Below are 21,842 nucleotides of genomic sequence, written 5' to 3'. Positions count from 1 at the left end.
CTCTATTTTCCCCAAGCCTAACACCTAGATTCCTAGGCTTTACTCTTCAATTTCCCAAAAAAAACAACTCAAGCTTCCATGGAGCATAAAGAGAACGTGAGAGAGAGAAAGGGAGAGTTGTTGCTGTGTTTTCCTTTAATTCCTTAGCCTTCTCAAACATTCCCAACTCACCTTACATTACACTTAAAGAGAAAATGAAGATTTTGCCCCTTGCCCTTAGCTTATACCTCAAATGTTCACAAGGGCAATTTTGTCCTTTGCCTTAAATCTCGCTATCCACAATTTACATCCTATAATTCCCGCTACTTCCAATATTCTCACACGGTTACCAATAAATTCCCATTACCCACTAATTCCCGGCAACGTACTAAATTACTAAAATACCCCTAAGCTCACCCCGAGCCGGGTATTAAGACCATGTTGTGACTTTTCCGCTAACTTGCTCATCGGAATCGCCTCTCGTCGAGTAACCCAAATATACCCACATAATAATGTGGTCTCAATCACACAATCACATATTTTCATTTATACCCCGAACGGGTCAAATTACTAAAATACCCTTCTTATAAGAAACGGGTCCACGTACACATATTTAATATCTCTAACATGCAAGCATAATTATATTATAATATAATTCACATAATAACTCAATTATTGCCTCTCGGCCCCCTAATCTAGGCACTAAGTCACATTAGGAAATTTGGGATGTTACAATACCCAAAGAGAAGGCGTGGACTATGAGGAAACTTTTAGTCCAGTAGCCATGCTCAAATCCATTCGCATCCTCCTATCCATAGCAGCCGCTCTCGACTATGAGATCTGGTAAATGGACGTCAAGACAGGTTTTCTTAATGGAAAGCTTGACGAAGTCATTTATATGGATCAGCCAGAAGGATTTAAAGTAGCTGGAAAAGAAGGAAAAGTTTGCAAGTTGAATAAGTCCATTTATGGACAAAGTTTGTGTAATTTTGAGAAGAAAAGAGAAATTATGGCAGATTTATTAATTAACATAAATTTGTATCTAAATTAATAAATAAGTTTAAATCAAGGTTCAAATTATAAATAATTAATTTGATGAGGGATTTAAATAATTGTTTAATTAATTAAATCAATAGAAAATAATACAGGCCTTGATTTTAAGTTCAATGGGCTTATAATCAAATGTGAAATTTCACGGGCCTAAAGCCCATGATAATTTCGACCTAGGGCTTTAAAATGGCTATTATTTTATTAATTTTTTAATTAAATTAAATGACATAATTGAGTCTATAAAATGAGTGCTTAGAGAGAAGTCAAAACACAAGTTTAATCACTGGTTTTCTGATACTTTTAGATTCTCTCTAAACACAATTCCTTTTCTAAGCATCTTCGTTATTATCTCTTCTTCTCTCTGTATCTATCTCATGTGTTGAGAATTGCCCACACTAGTCTAGGTGATTCTAAGGATACATTGGAAGACTCTGAAGAAAATAGAAGATCGCTTAAGTTTCTTGATAATACTCTGCGACATAAAGGATTCAAGAGTTTGAGAAACTGAAGGAAGGACTCTTTAATTCCGCTACGTATACTGTAAGTATTTTATTCATTGTTTCTCTTTGAGTTCAATTTTAGAAACATGTTTTAGGCTATCTCGTATTAATTTGTTTAATATTAGATATACATGAAAATAAATAAAGATCATGTATAAAGTTTTCCCAACAATATGAATGTAGTATATGTTTATGATATAGTTTATGTGTATGTTTTATGTTTCTAGTAGATTTTCCTTGCTGGGCATTAGGCTCATTCCTTTATTTTATTGTATGCAGGAAAATAGTTATGGCGGCGGAAGGATTCTTGGCAGCTTGGGGTTGTGTATTGAGGAAGAATGGATTTGCTGGACTGCGTGGACGATTCGAGGACGACGTTATTTTCAGTCTTTTTAATTATGTTTCTATGTATTTTCCGCACTTGGTTTTGTAAACAATATTAATTAAGTTAAAGTTATGTTTTATTTTTCAAACAATGGGATCCCATACCCCGAATTTATGAATTTCAACATTTACTTTATAGTTTTTAATAAAGTTATGAATGTTTCGTATGTATGTTTTCTTCAGAATAGTCTCTATGTATAGTAGTTTTAATGGTCCAAAGTCTTAGAATTAGTTGGGTCATTACACTCTATGTCCCGAGTGCTCGTTGTTTCATTTGTGCGAAGTTGACGTGTTTTTTCGTATTCCCCCGTGTGGCGATACATCGGCTCATATGCTGCGATATATTGGCATACGTGAATATATTAAACACGTAATTGCACTTTTTCAGCATAATTTGAATTGATTAATCAGGTTTGACTGAGTAATACGAGATTCCAACAAGTTCTGGAAGAGTCTAGAGCCTCTAGAAACTTCTATTTTTGAATTATCCACTTAAAATGCTTAAATCCTCAAATAAACAAGATTGTGACAAATGTCATGCTCCTAATGGTCTTGGAAGATTCTAGAGCTTTCTTTTATTTAAACTATAATTAAATCCTTAAATAAACATGCACACGACAAGTGTCATGATCTTATTAATTCTATCTAAGCCTTATAGTATAATATATAACATTTTTATAATCAGCTATATTAATCAAACTTTATGTTATAATTAATATTCTTAAACTATAGGTTAAAATTATAAAATCTATAAGTGTTGCTACGAGTGTTCAACTAAGTCCCGGCTTGAACCAAAACCCACAGTAACTATCATACTATAACTAGCTAAGTAAAGTATGTTATAATTAACCAAAACCCAAAACCCTATCATACTACTACTGCTACTGCTACTGCTACTGCTACGTCTACCGCTACTGCTACTGTTACTGTTACTGCTACTGCTACTGCTACAGCTACTGCTACTGCTATTGCTACTACTACTACTATCTAACTAACTAAGTAAAGTTCTAGTACTCTACACAACGTAACGGTCCCTGGGTAGTAGGGCATTACACACTAGGGTTTTGGGGTTAAGAGCTTTCAAATCTAAGCTTTTCTAAACACTTGGGAAGTAAGATAGAGTGTTATTTCGGTATTGAGGTGCAGATCAAAGTTCTAATCTATCTAAGGTACTCTTATCTTCAGGTTTAGTTCATTATAGTTCCTCTTATTCTTTTATTTTCTTCAAAATCCTAACTTGTTACAATAACTTTTGGTTAGGTGTTTGATTCCTTTGAAACTAAAGGTTTTCAGTAAGTTCTTATCTTGATGGTTTAGTGATGTGTGTCGTATACCACAACAAATTTAACAATGATTTTTCTTTCAATACTTCCAATTATTTTAGTATAATAGCAAGCACATGTCGAACCCACGAGGACTATCGTTCACTTTATTATTCAATAATTAACACTAAAACTTAAAAGGGGGATTTAGATTTTGAACTCAAAATTAAATAACATAAACTATAAAGCAAATAAAGATTGATATTACGATATTAAGAAACAGTTAAAGGTTAATCTCCACCCTCAACAATCATTCCTAATCACTAATAATAAATATTATTCCAATCTCTCAATTAAACTATTAACCCCGCAGATAACACTAAAGCAGACAATTATCCCAGTCTCCCTATTATAAGTAATCAAGGTGAAGCGCTCAATAATTAACTCTTTTAGCTAAGCAATAAATCTATGAAGCATACAATCTATTTAACTTAGATAAAGCATTAATGTAACGCCCTACTTCCTTAGAGCCGTTACTAAGTGAGTTTAAAAAGTGCATTCAACTCGCTAATTGAGACTTTTAAAGAAAAAGTGTAATTAAATCATAAACAGGGTAGAAACTTTAGAAGATAACTCTATTTCTTTGAAAATCATAAAAGTTTAACACTTGGGATCCCAAAATACTGTTTGGAAATATTTACAACATATATGTACAACCAAGTCGACTAAACGACAAAATCTAGGTTTTATTACAATCATCTCCCAAAACTCACCGGCTGTGGCATCCAGGAAGGCCAAACATGTACACGCCGCTCATCATGCTTGCTACACTCATGGTTGATTGGCTTTCTCCTTGCCCTTACCTGCACCACAGAGCACCCGTGAGCCGAAGCCCAGCAAGAAATCCCTCAAACAGATAACATATGCAAAACAAACGCATAGCATATAAACAGGCCATCAATTAGCTAAACACGTACGGCCAAGCCGTCCCAAGCGCTTTACCAGGCCCTGGGTTTGCGATCCACACTGTGAGGATATCTCAGGTATCTCTTAGGGTCTCGCCCTGGCAACTCGCACTCCACATGCTCAGCGCTGCTCCCGGCCCCATGTCGTACTCAGCCTTGCACTCAACATGCCCAATGCCGTTCCCGACCCTTTTCCATTCCCGGCCCTTTGCTGACCTCGGCCTGCGCTGTTCCCGGCTCTTGCCGATCATTTACACAATAGCATTCATAGCATAATAAACATATACAGAACACCAACAAATTCAGTCAAAGGGCTATGCCCTGCAATTCAGACATATTAGGGCTCAGCCCTGCATACAAGCTCTATGGGAACAGTGGTTTTCTTACCTGCGTCCCGAGCTCTCCGAGCATCGATATCCCGAGCACAGTCCTCTAACTTGAGCCTCGTCGAAACCCTAGTCACAACACATTAGCAATATTCATCCATCAAGTTCTAATCCATTAAATAACTTTGAGCCATATCTCTAATCTCCGGGACCTTAAATTCTATCAATCCGGGTGATCAAATCCACCCCGAGCCTTAACCTTTGAGTTCCCAAGCCTAAGCACACTTAAAAACACAAACTGACACTAAGAGTCGCGGCCCTACCCACAAGCGTCGCGGCTAGCCTCGAAACAGAGGCTAGCACCTCCCTGAAGCACGCACGGGCCGCGGCGTGCCTTGAACACCATGGCCTCCCAAGGCCTTGCATGCACACGGACCGCGACATACCCCTCCTAGGGCCGCGGCCCTCGCCTCCAAACCCAGAAAAACACCATTTTTCCCTGCATATCCTTCGAGCCAACACCTCCAAAATCACCTCCAACCTCATAATTAAACCCAGAATTCATTCCTATGCAACCTAAACATACCAACCACCTCAGGAATCAATTCCCACACCCATCAAGCAATCAAAACCTGTCCTAGAATCCAAACCATGCATACTCAATGAAAACCAGCAGAAATTCCAAACTTAATCCCTGTAATTTAGAACTTACATTTGCTGGATTGAACCTCATAACCAGCTCCCTAAGCTTCAAGCCTCAAGCTCCCCTAAATCCCCAGCTGAATTCCTTAGTCTTAATTGATGGCCCACCCAAAGCTTTCCTTGCTTAACTTAGAGAAAAGGTGAAGAGAAAGGTAAACCAAGTGATGAGGGAGATATGGGTCGGTTTCTGAGTGTTCTAAACAATTCCAAGTTTTGTGTTATTTAACTTAAGTCTATAGGGTTACCTCAAGGCTTGGGGTACCAAAACGTCCCTGAGGGAAAAATGGTAAATTTCCCCAATATTCCCTCCTAGACATTCTAACCTCAAATATATCTCCAAATATTTATTTCCATAACCCGATAACCCCACAATACGTCTATTACCCAAAATACCCCTCGACTCGCCCCGAGTCGGATTCTCAACCCCGTTGTGACTTTCTGGCTAACCGCTCCCATGACTGTCTCAGATCGTGCTACACAGAAATATATCACATGCATACCATATTTATCACATTTACGCCCTCAACGGGCTAAAATCACAAACATACCCCTAATATCCAAACGGGACCCACATGCACATTTAACTCAACTAAACATGCATCTCTATCACATAGTCACATAAATTCACATATTAACGTATTAAATCATTTATTGCCCTCCTGGCACGCTAATCAAGGCCCTAAGCCCTATTAGCAAATTTGGGTCGTTACAACTATCCCCTCCTTACAGAAATTTCATCCTCGAAATTACCTGAACAACTCGGGATACCACTCCCTCATCTCTGACTCAAGTTCCCACGTCGCCTTCTCAACCTTGCTGTTCCTCCACAACACTTTCACCAAGGCGATGGTCTTGCTCCGCAAGACTTTATCTTTCCGATCAAGAATCTGAATCGGCTTCTCCTCATAGGACAAATCCTGATCGAGCTCCAAATTCTCATAACATAGAACGTGCGTCAAATCTGACACATACTTCTGGAGCATGGACACATGGAAAACATCATGAACCCCTGATAAAGTTGGAGGCATCGCTAGTCTGTAAGCTACCTCTCCAACCCATTCCAGAACCTCGAAGGGGCCAACAAACCTAGGGCTCAACTTGCCCCGAATACCTAACCGTTTCACTCCCCTCAAAGGTGAAACCCTAAGAAACACATGATCACCAACCTGAAATTCCACGCCCCTGCGTTTCAGGTCTGAATAACTCTTCTGACGACTCTGGGAGGCGAGCATTCGCGCTCTAATCTTCTCAATCGCCTCATTGGTCCTCTGAACCATCTCTGGACCCAAATATCTCCTCCCACCTGTCTCATCCCAATGAACAGGTGATCTACACTTCCTACCATAAAGAATTTCATACGGAGCCACTCCGATGGTCGCCTGATAATTGTTGTTGTACAAGAACTCGATCAACGGAAGATACTTACTCCATGATCCCCCAAAATCTAGCACACTGGCTCGCAACATATCCTCCAATATCTGAATCGTCCTCTCAGATTGTCCATCTGTTTGAGGATGATAAGCAGTACTAAACCATAACTGCGTGCCCATAGCCTTCTGCAGACTCTCCCAAAACTTGGAAGTGAAGATGGGGTCTCTGTCGGATACTATCAACCTCGGAGCCCCATGAAGTCGAACAATCTCCTTCACATACAACTCAGCATACTGCTCCATAGTATAAGTTGTCCTAACAGGCAAAAAGTGGGCGGACTTGGTATACCTATCCACAACCACCCACACTGAGTCATGCTGTCCCACGGTCCTCGGCAAACCAATCACAAAGTCCATGGTGATATCTTCCCACTTCCATTCTGGGATCCTTAGAGGCTGCAGCAACCCCGCTGGCCTCTGATGCTCAGCCTTAATCTGCTGACAAGTTAAGCACTTGGCGACATAATCCACCACATCCCTCTTCATGCCCGACCACCAATATAAAGCTCTCAAATCCTGGTACATCTTCGTCGTACTCGGATGCAAAGAATAGGGAGTGGTATGAAATTCATCTAAGATCTCCCGCCGAATATCAGAATCCATCGGAACGCAGATCCAACCCTTGTACTTCAGTAATCCCATCTCTGAAATAGAAAAGTCCTTAGTCGCTCCGACTAAGACATTCTCTCTGTGACCTCTCAACTGGGAATCTTTCCCCTGCGCCTCCTTGATCCTCTCAAGAAGTGTAGACTAAAGAGTGATGTTGGCCAACTGACCAACCACCAATTCTATACTTGCTCTAGTCATCTCCTCAGCTAGCTTATCAGATATCTGTCTCGAGCTAAACAACTGTCCCGGGCCTTTCCGACTCAATGCATCAGCCACCACATTAGCCTTCCCAGGATGGTATAGGATATCACAATAGTAATCCTTATTTTAGTATAATAGAAAGCACAGGTCGAACCCACAAGGACTATCGTTCACTTTATTATTCAATAATTAACACTAAAACTTAAAAGGGGGATTTAGATTTTGAACTCAAAATTAAATAACATATACTAGAAAGCAAATAAAGATTGATATTACGATATTAAGAAACAGTTAAAGGTTAATCTTCACCCTCAACAATCATTCCTAATCACTAATAATAAATATTATTCCAATCTCTCAATTAAACCCCGCAGATAACGCTAAAGCAGACAATTATCCCAGTCTCCCTATTATAAGTAATCAAGGTGAAGCACTCAATAATTAACTCTTTTAGCTAAGCAATAAATCTACGAATCATACAATCTATTTAACTTATATAAAGCATTAAGTCTTATGGAGACAAGTTAATCTAGGCAATAAATTAATGAAGCATATAATTCATTTAACCTAGGTTCTATTTTTCATCACAATCAACAATTCTTTTGACATCACTATCAATTGCAATTTATCACATACACTTAGAATCCTAAACTATAAGGTAAGTAGTAATTCTAAGATGACAATTGAATAATGTAAAACCTTAATTAGTTGGCCACCTAACAAGAAATCACAAAATTCATAACATTCAATTGGAAAAATAGAAACAATTTAATATTGAGAGAAATTAAAGAACAATGCTCATTATCAACAATCAAGAATTCATGTCTTGGGATTTGAATTAAACCTTAACCTAAAAAGAACCTACTCCATAATAGTAATCATAATCACAAACATAATTATAATTAAAATTAAAGAGATTAAGGGAAGAAAAGAAACTAGATTGATGAACAATAGTGTTGTAGTCTTCTCTCCAGCCATTTCTGAGTCTTTTTCTCTCATAAACCGTAATGAAAAAACTCCTCTCAAATTAACCGTAATAAATCTTTTATAGTCTCCTTTAAATTAAATTTAAAATGTAATTAAAAATCTAAAAATAGTGTCGCAGGCCGCGGCCTAGAAAATGCGTGTTGCGGCCTAAAACGATATATGTGCAGAAATTGGTCACGCAAGCAACGGCCTGAAAAAACTGGGCAGCAGCCCAACTCACTTTTCTTCACAGTAGGCAGCAGCCTAAATTTTATGGGTCGCAGCCTATCTTCAATTTCTTTAATTCTCGACCTTAGATAGCTTGTACGTTGCCGCCACTTCAACATTTCAATCCCGAAAGCCTAGAATGCTTCAAAAACTTCATTTTAACCTTATCTCAACGAGTCTTTTTCAACCTATGATTCATAAACTACCCCTGCCATCAAAATGTTAGATTTATCATCATAAAATGCAATGTAGAAAATATGTTGTAGAGACATGAAATTATGTTAAAACTACTAAAAATGCTATCATAACACAATCAAAGCATGGAAAAACTTAACAAATATTAATGTAAAAATGACCTTATCAATTAGATCTTCTCTTCATCTTATTTTCTTTAGGAAACTTATTGATCTTACTGTTTGGTTTTAGGAGTTTCCAATCCCGCTCTTGAACCCAATACCCCAGTTTTTGGTAAGGAAAATAGTTTAGATTTTATGTGTTATGATTATGTTTATATGCTATGTGTATGTATGTATGTATGTATGTATGTATGTATGTATGTATGTATGTATGTATGTATGTATGTATGTATGTATGTATGTATGTATGTATGTATGTATGTATGTATGTATGTATGTATGTATGTATGTATGTATGTATGTATGTATGTATGTATATGTTTTATGTTGTAGCCGCTTGGGAAATATGGTTGCTTAGATAGCAAATAAGCAAATCCCAAGATTTTTATCATTATCGTAGACTATAGTTATGTTTAAACCTACCTCTGAATAGTAGCAAGAGGACCTTGATGGTTTATCATATACTATATTTGTGTCTAAACCTACCTCTAAATAGTAGCAGGAGGACCTATATGGTTTCTATCACATACTACTGTAATGAGTTATTGGCCATTATTATTGTAGTCTTATGTTAAATGATTTATGTTTTTATGTCATACATTTTATGATTTATGTTTTACATTTTATGACTTATGATATGTTTTAGTAGTTTTTCCTTACTGGGCATTAGACTCATTCCTTTTTATTTTAGATGGTGCAGGAAAATGAGCTTGGAAGGCGGGACGGATGGGAAAGATCGAGGATGACATTTTGTTTCAAGTTTTTTTTATTATGTATTTATGTTTTTCTGCATTTAGTATGTGAACAATTAATTAAAGGTTTTGTTTTCCTTATGATTTTATGTAATAACAATAGGATCCCGTATTTTGGATTTTCAAATAAAATTCTATTATTTTATGTATGTATTCAAAAATAATAGCTACGTCTTAGTAGTTTTAATGGTCCGATGTCTTTAAGTTAGTAGTTACATGATGCCTCATAGCATGCTACAAATTCTACTACCATAGTGGAAGAAACTACAAGTGTATGGTTGACACTTTTCCAAGACATAGCTCGTCCAACTAACAGGTAAATATAGCATGATGTAGACATTCTGCTATGTTGGCACCCAGCGAAATCAGAATCAGAATACCCTACGACCTCCAAACGATCTAATTTCTTATATGTGAGCATGTAATCTTTTGTTCTCTGAAGATACTTCATAACCCTATTGGTTGCTATCCAATGGTCCCTTCCAGGGTTGCTTAAATATCTGCCTAACATTCCAAAAATGGATGCAATATTCGAATGCATACAAACTTGAGCATACATTAGACTCCCAGCAATTGATTCATATGAAAGCTTTTGCATTTCTTGAATTTCAAGGTTACTTTTAGGGCACTAAGACTGATTTTTTCTCCTTTAAAAATAGGGGTATCACCTGGTCTACAATCTGGCATGCCAAATCTTTTGAGTACTTTATCGATATAGCTCTTTTATGATAATCCAAGAATACCCCAAGAACGGTCTTGATGTATCTGAATTCCTAATACAAAAGAGGCATCCATAAGATCTTTCATCTCAAAATGCTTAGACAGAAATCTCTTGGTTTCATGCAATAAGCCTATATCGTTAATGGCAAGCAATATGTCATTGAAATATAGAACCAGGAATATATACTTACCCCCCATTGAACTTGTGATATATACAATCATTAACAACATTCATCTCAAAACCAAACGAGCCAATTACTTGATGAAATTCGTGATACCATTGACGAGAAGCCTGCTTGAGTCCATAGATGTATTTTGTTAATTTGCAAACCATATTCTTTGGGTTTCCCGACACAAAGTTTTATGGTTACACCATATAAATGTCTCATCAATATTGCCATTGAGAAACGCAATCTTAACATCCATCTAATGTAGCTCAAGATCAAGATGAGCAACAAGTGCCATAATTGTCCTGAAAGAGTCTTTCGATGAAACTGGAGACAAAGTCCTTATATAATCAATGCCTTCTTTCTGAGTATAGCCTTTAGCTACAAGACACGCCTTATACCTCTCCATAATACCATTCACATTCCTCTTGGTTTTAAATATCCATTTACAACCAATTTGTTTTGCCCATTCTGGTAATGGAACAAGTTCCCAAACTTTATTATCTTGCATAGACTTACACTTTTCTTTCATGGCATCAATCCACTTTTGAGAATTATAACTTTTCATGGCCTAATGAAAGTTGATTGGATCATCTTCCATCATTCCATTGCCATCTTCATGTTCTTGAAAAAATGCAACATTATCATCTGAAATAGTATTTCTTCTTTCTTTTGTGGACCTTCTTAATGGCACTGGTTCATGAGGTTGTTGAGTTTGTCCTTTTGGAACAATTACCTCATCTTGAATTGTGGTTTGATCAACATTGTCTTGTTGAGGTTCTGGATTCACTTCTTGATCAATAACAGGTGTAGGAACCTGCACATTGTCAAAAAAGATAGTAGGAATTGAGTTTGAATCCAATTCCTCCTCAAAAGCAATATCTATAACCTTATTTCTCCCCCCAAACTCAACATCCTCAAAAGATGTTGCAGTTCTCGTCTCAAAAATATTTCTAAGTGTGGGATCACAAAACTTGTAGCCCCTAGATCGCTCAAAATAACCAATAAAGTAGTTGCTCACAATTTTGGAGTCCAATTTTTTTTTCATGTGGCCTATAAGGCCTTGCCTCAGTTGGACATCCCTAAATATGAAAGTGCTTTAGACTAGGCTTTCGGCCTGTCCAAAGCTCATAAGGTGTTTTTGCAGCCACTTTAGTTGGTACTCTATTCAGAATGTAAGCTGCTGTCTTTAATGCTTCTCCCCAGAGGGACTCAGGTAAGGTAGAATGAGCAATCATGCTTCTTACCATATCATTAAGAGTCATATTTCATCTTTCAGTAGCACCATTCATGCTAGGTGATCGGGGCATGGTGTACTATGGGACAATACTGCATTCCTCCAGGAATTTAGCAAACAGTCCTAGATGTTGTTCGCATGAGCCATCATATCTTCTGTAGTACTCACCACCACGATCAGATCTGACGTTTTTAATCATTTTGTTGAGTTGATTCTCAACTTCAACTTTATAAGCTTTGAACACATCCAGCGATTGAGACTTTTCATGAATAAGATATAGGTACCCATAATGAGAGTAATTGTCTATGAATGATATGAAATATTGTTGACCATTCCATGATGTTTTAGGGAATGGTCCACAAATATCTGTATGAATCAATTATAATACATCTGAAGATCTGTTGGCACCTAATCTCTTAGTTTTGGTATGTTCAAAGTCTATGAACTCAAGAGACTCTAAAATGCCATTAGACATAAGGCGCTCAACTCTACCTTTTGAGATATGACCAAAGCGTTTATGCCATAATGAAGCTGAATTTTCCCTATTTAGTTTGCGTATAGTACCACATGATTCCACATGCAATGTTTCATTATAGGATGCAATTGTTTCTAGAAAATAAAGGTTGTCATAAGCATTCAAGTAACTAGTTCCAATAACATTTGAATTTAAAGACAAACTAAACTGATTGTTTCCAAATGAACAACAATATCCAAATTTGTCCAGCAAAGTAATAAAAACTAAATTCCGTCTAAAAGACGGTACAACAAAAGTGTCTTTCAAGTCCAAATATGTAGAGTCCAATGACTTTACTTAGCTAGTTAGATAGTAGTAGTAATAGTAATAGCTAGTAGTAGTTGTAGTATGTTTATGACTGTGGATTTTGGTTCAAGTCGGGACTTAGTTGGACACTCGTAGTAACACTTGTAGATTTTATAAGTTTAACCTATAGTTTAAGAATATTAATTATAACATAAGGTTTGTTTAATATTGCTGGTTATTAATATGACAATTATTATAACCTAAGGTTTAGATAGAGCCAATAAGAATATGACACTTGTCATGAGCATGGTTATTCCTAAGGTTTAGATAGAGCCAATTTGATTATTAAGGAATTATTATTTCAATGATAAAATAAGGGAAATATAAGACTTAGTCTTCACCAGAATCTGTTAGGAGCATGACATTTGTCACAATTTTATTTATTTGTGGATTAGGTTGTAAATAAATTTTTCGTAACTTTAGGATACTGTAACTTCCGACCTATTTTTGACCCAGTTATGTTATGAATTTCGAAAAATATTATTTCTAGAAAGTTGTAGATAATTGAATTAGCTTTCTAACTGTATAAAGAGAGTCTAAATCGAAGTCCTACAACTCCAGATATGTTGATTTTACTGCAGGTGAGTTTAGAGTTACGAGATTTAAGGAGTTAAAAGTTAGGATTCTATTTGTTTTTATTATTTTTGTTTTAAAAATCAAGTTTTGACTCCTTAAACCTCTCTCTGAACAATTTGACCAAGTCCTATGCCTTTGGCTGAAGAATATTCAAATATTTTCAATTAAATTCATTATTTTTATTCAAAGCCAAAAAGGAAGATTTTTATTCCTAGAACTCTATAAATAGGACCTAGCACCAAGTCTTTTCATTCATTCCTCAAGCATTGATCAGAGCCTTCCAGGTGCTAGTGAGACTATAGAGTGATAAATACTTGGGTTGGGGTTATAAGCTTAATAAACACTCGGGAAGTAAGGTTTATAGTATATTTCGGTTTCGAGGACTAGTTCGATCATAGAAATATTAAAGCTATTCCAAATTCTAGTTCATTTCTGTATTGTTTCCTTAAGTTCTTATAGTTTTTCTACTGAAATCCTAACTCGTATTCTCTATTCTTGGCTAGGCATCTAAGTTCTTCAAACTTAAGGTCTTCGTTGGTAAGTATTGTTTCGATGGTGTAGTTTATTCTTTCCATCTCTTTTCTTTAGTATACTCACCTCTCTATTATGGTTTTTAGGAGTGTTCCAAAGTCTCGGTCTTGTTCTCATATTCCGGTATTATTGGTAAGGAAAATAGGATAGGATTTTATATGTTATATGATATGTTATATGTTATCTTATATTATGGTGTGTTATGAAATGTTATATTATGTATGTTGATAGACTTGGGCATATGACTTGCATAGCTAACAAGCCCCAATAAATTTATGGGCATATGACTTACTTAGCTAGCAAGCCCCACAAATCTAATGGGCATATGACTTGATTAGTTAACAAGCCCCAAGTAGTATAATGGTCATTGTAGTAGTATATGACATATGTTTCTAATACGCTTATAGTATATGTTTATGATATGTTTTTAGCATATGATATAAATTTTATGTATATGATTTATGTTGTTAGTTTTTCCTTGTTGGGCATTAGGCTCATTCCTTTATGTTTATATGTGCAGGAAAATAGCTATGGCGGCGGGAAAGGTTCTTGGCAGCTTAGGGATGTGTATTGAGGCAGGATGGAATTGATGGACTAAGCGTTCGATTAGAGGATGAAGTCTTTAAGTCTTTAAATTATGATTTCTATATATTATTTTCCGCACTTGATTTTGTAACCCATTTATTTAAGTTATGTTTTGTTTTGTTTTCAAAACAATGGGATCCCTTATCCTAAGTAAAATCTTTATGTATTCAAACATTTTCTTTGCATAATAAAGTTATGATGTTTTCGCATGTACGTTTTCTTATGATTAATATAGTAGTTATTAATGGTCCAAGGTCTAGAATAGTTGGGTCGTTACAAAATAAAAATCAATTCCTAACAAAATCCTAAAATGCCCAATTGCTTCCACTTCCACCAATTTTCCATCGCCCACGAAGATGTGTCTTTCACCATCGCTTGCCTTTCGGTAGCTCAGGCAACCCTGCATGGAAACTCTATGTGAGTAGTAGCACCAGAACCTATCCACTAAGTGAATCTAGGTACAGAAGATAAACTATCCTTAGAGTAGACCAAAGTAAGAATCATACATTTCTTTGTACGCCATGCATGATACTTGGTACGTTTTTTCTTCACATGTCCAGGCTTGTTGCAAGAGAAACAACCCTCTCAATCCTTTTTTTTGGGAAGGGGGGCTGGACCCTTAGCAACTTCATTCTCAGATTTCTTTGGCCGAGTAAGAACTTTCAGTCTTATCCTTTTTCACCTTTCTTCCTCTTGCACACAATGAGAAATTAGCTCATTAAGAGTCCATTTCTCCTTTTTAACAGTTGTAACTAATTTTAAATTTGTTAAACTGTGCAGGTTGCATTAACAAAACAATCAGGACAAGCAAATCATCATAAAGCTCAATTTTAAGTACCTTAAGTCTTGAGACAATATGATGCATTTCCATAATGTACCCCCTTACATTTCCTTGGCCCTTATACTAAATAGTCATCAAAGAACCTAGAAGTGTTGTCATTTTAACCTTATCATTGTTAGCAAAACGTTCCTCAGTTTGGTCAAGGAAATTTTCGGCCTTAGTATTCCCTTCAGATTCTATGCCCCAAAAGGCTTCTGGAATTATGTGTTTCATAATCGTTAGACTCATGCGATTTGATCGACCCCTCCTCTCAAATTCAGTTTTATCATCACAGGTGCTTTCTTTAGTGAGAGGTGCATGTTCTTCATCCCTTAATGCATGGTCTAAATACATACATCCCAGAACTATAAGTAAATTCATTTTCCAATCCTTGAAATTGATCCCATTAACCATAGGAATAGAATTAATATTAGAAGATATTGTGGCAGCAGAAGATGAACTAGCTGAAGCCAAAACAAAATAAACAAAATAAGTTCACATCAAAATGCATAATTAAACAATAAATTCAAATAATGGTTAATCTCATCTCAAGATATCAAGCACAACATTAATATCAAGTATTTCGACAATAACATTAACTGTAAGTGGTACTCTTGTTGTAACAATCAAACATTAATAATAAATCATGTCAAACAATAAATCAATCTTTGGACTAACATATTGCTCACATACAATACCTTATAATTGTCACACATTTATTACCACAAATGTGCATGAAATTCGGCCAGATATTAGCTTACTTTTGGGTTAGTTAATAAACGCAAAAATTGTAGACACACAATCCTCTTGATATTTTAAATAAATTAATCTACACAAAAAAGTCACTATGGTAACATATTGTTTCAATTAATGTAATTAAAATATTAGACATCCTTAAAAAATTCCCAACCACCAAAATTTGAATTTAATTATCACTAAAAAAATATATAATACCAAATATATATATATATACCAATCATAACAATTCAAAATATATGAAATTGAAAAACAAACCATATATAAAATCATATATTTAAAAAATGGTATGCTATTTAAATATATGTATGAATGAAAATTGTGTGTTGACACATTATATTATATAATCTTCATATCGTATATTATATATGAAAACCTTTGGTAATCCGCAATCATAAAAGTAAATAATAGAAATATATATAAAAATATATTTAAAACAACTTATTAATATATATATATATATATTTATGTATAACAATTTTTGTATTGAGTTCACTTTAAGTCCAATCGGTGGGGCTCACAGTGTTCTCGACCCGTGAACAGTTTTCGGCGTGATTTTTTTAATGACCGTGTATATTATAGCTATTTAGAGTATCCTGCAAATTTTCAGAAAATTCAGAATAGTTTACAGTACCGAAAACTATATTCAAACATGTTGCTTTCCACGCGTATAAAAAAAATTAGTCACACGTGCAACAACATGTTTGAACTTAGTTTTCAGTACTGTAAATTATTCGGAATTTTCTGAAAATTTGCAGGATGCTCTAAATAGCTACAATATACATGGTCATAAAAAAAATCACGCCGAAAACTGTTCACGGGTTGAGAACACTGAGAGCCTCACCAGTATGGCTTAAAGTGAAGCCCTTATAGGAGAATTCACCTATGACAATTATTCTATATGAGCTTCACTTTAAGCCCTACCGGTGGGACTCTTCAATGTTCTCGACTCGTGAACAGTTTTCGGCGCGATTTTTTTTATGGCCGTGTATATTGTAGTTGTTTAGAGCATCTGCAAATTTTCAAAAAATTCTGAATAGTTTACAGTACCAAAAACTAGATTCATACATGTTGCTTTCCACGCGCATAAAAAAAATTAGTCACGCGTGCAACAACATGTTTGAACCTAGTTTCCGGTACTGTAAACTATTCAAAATTTTCTAAAAATTGTGTCAATGCTCTAAATAGCTACAATTTATACGGTCATAAAAAAATCGTATCGAAAACTGTTCAAATGTCGATAACACTGAGAATTTACGTATATACATATACAAATAAGAATAAATAAAGAAGAAACAAAATTGGGTAAAAACATGAATGGCTACTGTTAGCATTCTCCACTTTCTTTTTCTTCTCTTTTTTTTCCGATTGAAGCTATCATCAGTAAGACTTCCTTTAAAGCCATAATATTATATATCAACAAAAGACAAAAGGCTTCATTCCAGCAGATGTAAGCATCCGAATTTACATGAAACAAAATAAATAAAACTGAATGGCCCAATCGGAAAAAAAAAATGTCCATACCGTAGTAATCCGAAAATCACAAACAACCAAAACCAGTATTATAAATGGAAGATCAAAACTCTAATTTAGAGAATCCCAAACTTCTGTGAACAAAATCATCAAATCTTAAATTAATCTAACAAATGTGACTATGTACCACTTGTAGAGATTATAAAACACTCAAGCAACATACATAAATATCAATATTTAAATAGATAATCTCAGATTTTAATTATATTACTAAAAGTGTTTTAATATAAAATTATAAATTATATTTCTAGTATTTGCTAAATCAAAGAAGAATATGAATATAAGAGCGAAAATACTAACTTGAAGTCATTGTTGAAGATTGCACAAAAAAATTAGATCTTCTTATATAATATGTGTTCTAACAAAAGCAAGAAAGATTAAAGCAAAAACTCAATAATCAATAACACACGGAATTGCATGGTTCACTAACAATATGTTAGCTACGTCCATAGGCAGAGGAGATGGTGTTTATTTCTTTCACGATATTAAGAATTACAGATGTTACAATAAATTACAAAATGAATAGTATTTATACTAGTCTCGACTGTGAAAGGTTGTCTGAAAAGAGGTAAACATATTCAAGGCATATTCTAATAATATGTATTTCTAGGATAGAAAAATCTTTTTATTTTTTTATATTAATGAGATTTTAGGCATATATATATATATAACCTTCATAGATAATTAGTGATTTCTAATTTTTTTCATTATAAAATTAAAATCTTACTTTATTGTCTCTATAAATTAAATTCATGACAGTTAATGGATATATTTCAATAACCTGTGAGTAATGTTGATAAATCTTGTTGATGTTTGGTGAGTAGATTCCCGATTATTGACCTCATCATTGAATATAATCCATCACATTATGGTCCTTTGCCACCACGCATATGCTGCACTGCAGTGCCCCAACTCTTTTTTAACTCATGTATCATCATTAATTTTAATTGAACCTGCATTAGGAGCAGTCCACTTCAACTCGCCAAAGTCCTCCGACAGTGCTGGAGTTCTGAGATGTATCTGAACAGTGGCTGATCCAGGATTTTTGTACAATGGAGGCTTAATATAAAAAATATAAAAAAAAGACATCAATAAACATACAAATTATAATTGTCTACTTCAAATAAAAATTGCAATTAATTTTAGTAATTTTATCTATTTTTATGAATGATTAATTGCTCTAAAAATTATTTGTGGGGGCCTTTTTCTTAATATTGAGTAAATTATTAATAAATTGTAAAGAATTTAGAGATTTTTTTTGTTAATATTAAATAAAGAATTAAAAATAAATTATATTTACTGTGGGCTTAAGTCCCCACTGACTATGTGTGTAAGTCCGTTACTGTATCTGAACTTAATTAGTCAATCAAATAAGATAAGAGAGTGCTTGTTTACTAGAATTAAAATTTTATGTCCTTAAATTTCATGTGTTGCACCATATTTCATTTTTCTTTTTAGTGGCAAACGTAATATGTCAATATATAAAATAACTATTACAATAATTTTTTTTTTGAGGGTGAACTATCACTATAATTGCTAATAAATAAAAATAAAACATTCCATGATCAAGTTGGAGACAAGAACATTTATTGTCACATGATTTTTATCATGTGGCGCCAAGACTCCGAAAGTAGAGTTGAGATGATGAGAGTTGTTCGATATATTTGTCCTCACTTTACTGGCGAGACATGTTTGGCAGGTATTACGAGAATGAACTCTTTAGAAAGAAGTGGGTTGCTATTTATTAACTTTAAGGTACCAACACTACATAAAGTCATAAAGTGGCACATGAGACAACACTACATAAAGTCATAAAGTGGCACATGAGATGGTTTGTACGAGATTGTGATTAGAGCTGGAAATATAGGTTGGGCTTTCTAGTACGACACGAAACTGGCACGAGCACGACACGGCACGAAAAAATATGAGTCTGGGCCAGGCACGACACGAATTGAAAAGGGAAATCTACAAAAATACACTAAAAGTTAAAAAAAAATCTGAAAAATACGGTGTATTACAAAAATACGAAATTTTTTTGATAAAAACACGGAATGGCAAAAGCGTAAATACGGAGCTGCAAAATCATAAATAAAAGTTGTAACATATAATTTTTTGTGATCAACGTTTACAAACTAGTAAATATCTGTTACAAACTTGTAAATATATGTTATATGTTTGTAAATAATATTTACAAAATCAGAATTATAGATTTTTTTTTTTTTTTGTAGATAAAACTTACAATCAAATTCGTAACTAAATTTTTTATTTTTGTAACAATAGTTTACAAATCTAATTTTACGACTAAGAAATATATTTTTGTAACTAACATTTATGAAAATATTTTATAGTTAAGAATCATAAACAAAATATACATAAAAATATTATACTTTCCATATTGTTACAATATTGTACCAAAAAATTATATGAACCATCATATTTATGCTATACAACTTAAAAATATAAATTTAAGATATTTATTATTTATAAAACACTTTATTGAATATAGTGGTGAAATACAATATTTTTTTTAAACAAGTTTTACATTTTTGTAACAACAATTTACAAAACTAATTTCACAACTAAAATATATATTTTTGTAACTCACATTTACATAAATATTTATAAATTTATTTAACATGATTATTACAAAAATTTACAAAAATAATTTTTTAAAAACTTGTTTTGAGACGAGAATATTGATCTCAACAATACATTAAAAACTTGTACCTAAAGCTCTATGTATATGTATATGTATGAATAGGATCTATATCTACCTAGATATATATATATATATATAAACGATGCATGTATATGTTAGAATATATCTATATGAATTTTGAACTGGTAGAGATAAAAGGTGAAGGGAAATGCTAATAATTTGAGACCTCTAGCGTGGGACTGTGGTAGAATTGAAGAAGGTTGTGTCAAAGATATCAACCACAAATGATAAAAAAAAGTTGGATAACCGTAATAATGTAATTATTTATAATTACCGTAAAAATCAAATTTTTTTTTAAATCACCGTGATATGTGTAATTTTCCCAATTGAAAATTGGTCCGGTACGACATGGGCCTAAGCACGGCACGACAAGCCCGAATGTATGATATGAAAGCACGAACAAACTAATCTGAAAGCACGACACGATAAAAAGCCTGATATTTTGACATTAATAATCATAATAAATTTTTATTTGTCAATTATTAATAAATTAAAATGATAATAGAAGTTTTATTTTTCTCAATGTTTATATTTTTATAATTATATTAATTTATTTTAAGATTTGTGATTTAAATTTTTTAACATTTATTAGTAGGTATTAAAATTATAATAATTATCTTTGATATAATTGTAACGCCCTGGTTACCCCAGAACAGTTACGGTGAACAGTGAACCGGAAATTTGACTCGCTACCCGAGTCCTTTGGTTAAAAACGTGATCTAAGTGCTATTATCAGGTTAAGGTGAAAAACGAGTAAAAAGGAAAGGGTACACTTCATTAAGTAAACAAACTGCTCATGAGCCTTTTAAAATGTTTACAAGATGTCCATAATACAAAAGAGTCGCTACAGTTTCAAATTTACAATCCCCGCCGGCCTAAGCGGCAAAAATAGGGTAAACCCCTAGTCCCTCTGAGAACTCCTTGACCGTGGTGGTCAAGCGGCCCTGTATGTACACAACATCGCCCAAGCTCTCCACTCAGGGTTGGTTAAGCTTCTCCTTTCCTTTACCTGCACCACATAGCACCCATGAGCCAAGGCCCAGCAAGAAAACACAATATGGCATGATATAATATCAACTACGATCATAATAACCATTCAGGACTATCAGTCCAGCTAATAGGTGACAAGAGCCAAAAGTCACAATAATGAGCATCGCTTCCTCTAGCCATGTGACGATAGGGTCACCAGGGTTTAACTGATAAGTGATTCTTTCATAAGTTTGATCAGGACAGGTGCAAGGTGATTGGTCACCAACATAACCTTCCTCACAACTCTAGAGTCGAAACTATGGACAACGTCCCCTAGCCATGTGACAACGGTCACCGGGGTCATATACCTTGGCTATAGTCATCTGGTCGTAGACCAGGCAAGCGCTTATAAGTTCTTCGACCCTAGGGTCGGTCTAGCATTAATGCCATAGAGCCATTCAATGCATGATTCTCGACTTTAGAGTCGGTCCCTGACTAGTCAGTGTCTTAAACAGGTAATCAACGTACATCAGCGTTTAATATACAATCCACGTCCACATATATCAACCAACATGCTCCAATATCAAACCATGCATGTCATATATCTATACAGGGTGCAACTGTATTCATACACTGTTTTCTTACCTCTGGTTCGAGTGAGAATTATTATATGAACGACCCCTGAGAACGATCAACCTT

This window comes from Humulus lupulus, chromosome 2 (genome assembly GCF_963169125.1).
Source record: "Humulus lupulus chromosome 2, drHumLupu1.1, whole genome shotgun sequence".
NCBI classification, from domain to species: domain Eukaryota; kingdom Viridiplantae; phylum Streptophyta; class Magnoliopsida; order Rosales; family Cannabaceae; genus Humulus; species Humulus lupulus.
Note: the sequence above shows the minus strand (reverse complement) of the source record.